Raw genomic sequence first — 2334 nt, 5'->3', positions numbered from 1 at the left:
CTTCACCTTCCTTCCTGAGATCCCTTCCAATTCCTGTTCCTACTCTTTGAAGTGAAGTGAAAGTATTAGTCCCTCAGTCATGTCTGACTCTTTGTGACCACGTGGACTATAGCCTGCCAGGCTCCTCTGTCCTTGGGATTCTACAGGCAAGAATACTGGGATGGGTAGCTGTTCCCTTCTCCAGGGGATCTTACTGACCCAGGGGTGGAACCCAGGTATATTCAATTATGGACAGATTCTTTACCATCTGAGCTACCAGGGAAGCCTATTTCCAACTCTTTGGACGTCCCTTCTCTGCCCCAGACCCTCAGGGCTTGTGATTATCAGAATAGGACTCCATTTTCAGGAGTGAGTACTATGTGTCTCTTTACAAGGTTAAATGCCCAGGTAGCTAATCTGAGCAATTTGCCAAGTTAAAGGCCGAATAGGGCTTCCTTGGTGGTTCAGACGGTAATGAATCTGCCTGCAGTACAGGAGACTCAGGTTCGATCTCTGGGTCAGGAAGATCCCCTGGAGATGGGAATGGCAACCCACTCTAGTATTCTTGCCTGGAGAATTCCATGGACAGAGCCTGGTGGGCTTGGAAAGAGTTGAACATGACTGAGTAACTAACACAGACACAGCGACCTAATAGATAAAGATCTTCTATGGCCTTCTGTAGGTAATGTTATCCCTCTCGGTGACTCTCCAACACAAATTTGCAGACTGACTTATAGACCTAGGGGCAAACAGAGGAGGGGCCATGTCTGCAGATTGGCCATCTTTTGGCACCCCTATGATCACACCTCCTGGGAGCCAGCATGTTCCCCTTTTGCTTTAAGAGTGAGGTGCTAGTATTAGTCAAAGTTCTCCAGAGAAACAGAACTGATACAAGATGATTTGCAACAAGTGTAGCTGTTACAGTCTAGGGTCCAAACGTGCAGGGCAGCGGGCTACACACTCTGGTAGGGCAGGGCTTTAGGCTGCAGTATTAGAATTCCTTCTTCTTTGGAAAGCCCCGGTCTTCACTCTTAAGGCCTCCAACTGACTGGATGGGGCTCACCCACATTATAGAGAGTGATCTGATTTACACAAAGTCTACTGTGATATTGTGATTTATAGTAAGAAATATATATTTGGTTTTTAACCCCTTCCTGGCATGGGGTTCCTATAACCCTTGAGATTCCTGTAAGAGATGAGAGCAATAAAGGTACCTTTCGCTATGTTGAAGAAGTGGCTATTTAAATGCTACCTAACAATGAGAGCTTGTCACTGGAGGAAACAACCACGTGATTAGAGGGTTGAAACTTTCAGTCCCACTCCCTGACTTCCCAGGTGGTTGAGTGGGTAAAGAATCCACCTGCAATGCAGGAGACATAAGAGGTGTGGGTTCTATCCCTGGATCTGGAAGATCCCCTGTAGGAGGGCATGACAACCCGCTCCAGTATTCTTGCCTGGAAAATCCCATGGACAGAGGAGCCTGGAAGGTTACAGTCCAGAAGCTTGCTAAGAGTAGGACATGACTGAAGCAACTGAACACGCGTGCACCCTGACTTCTGGTGGAGGGAGAAGGGTTAGAGATTGAGTTCAACTACCAGTGGCCAATGGTTTAATCAATCCTGCCTGTGTCATGAAGCCTCCTTAGAAACCCAAAAGGGCATGGTTCTGAGAGCCTCTGGGTTGGTGAACTCATGGAGATTTGGGGAGCCCTTTGCCAGGGGCCAGGGTGCACCAGGGGAGGGTATGGGAGCTCTCCACCCCCTCCCACCTCCTGGTCTTCATCTCTTCTCCATCTGGCTGTTCCGGGATTATATCCTTCTATAATAAGCCCGTAATCTAGTAAGTAAAATGTTGCTCTGAGTTCTATGAGCTGCTCTAACAGATGTATTCTAGGAGAAGATTGTGGGAACTTCCAGTCTATACCAGGTGATCAGAGGCACAGACAACAATCTGGACTTGCCATTGACCTCTTCGCAGAGGAGCAGTCTTGTGGGACTAAGCCCTCACCCGATGGGATCTGACTCTATCTCCAGGTAGATAATATCAGAATTGAGTTAAATTGTAGGACATTCAGCTGGTACCAGGGAATTGCTTGGTGGTGCTGGAAAACTCACACACTGAAATTGGTGTCAGTTAAATCAATTCACATTGATTTAAATGTGAATCACGTTGAAGGAAAATATCTTTACTGCAAACATCTAGATAGGTCTTGGAGCCAACAAATGGAACCATACGCTAGTCAAGCTGACACAGTATTGCTCATTTCTGTTCTTATGCCACCAGCCTACAGGAGTGAAAACCAACAGCTTCCTCTTCTTCCTCTTAGTTTTCCAGACTCTGCTTCTATTCAGGTGG

The sequence above is a fragment of the Bison bison genome, unplaced genomic scaffold (genome assembly GCF_000754665.1).
Source record: "Bison bison bison isolate TAMUID 2011002044 unplaced genomic scaffold, Bison_UMD1.0 scf7180017864527, whole genome shotgun sequence".
In the NCBI taxonomy this organism is placed as follows: Eukaryota; Metazoa; Chordata; class Mammalia; order Artiodactyla; family Bovidae; genus Bison; species Bison bison.
Note: the sequence above shows the minus strand (reverse complement) of the source record.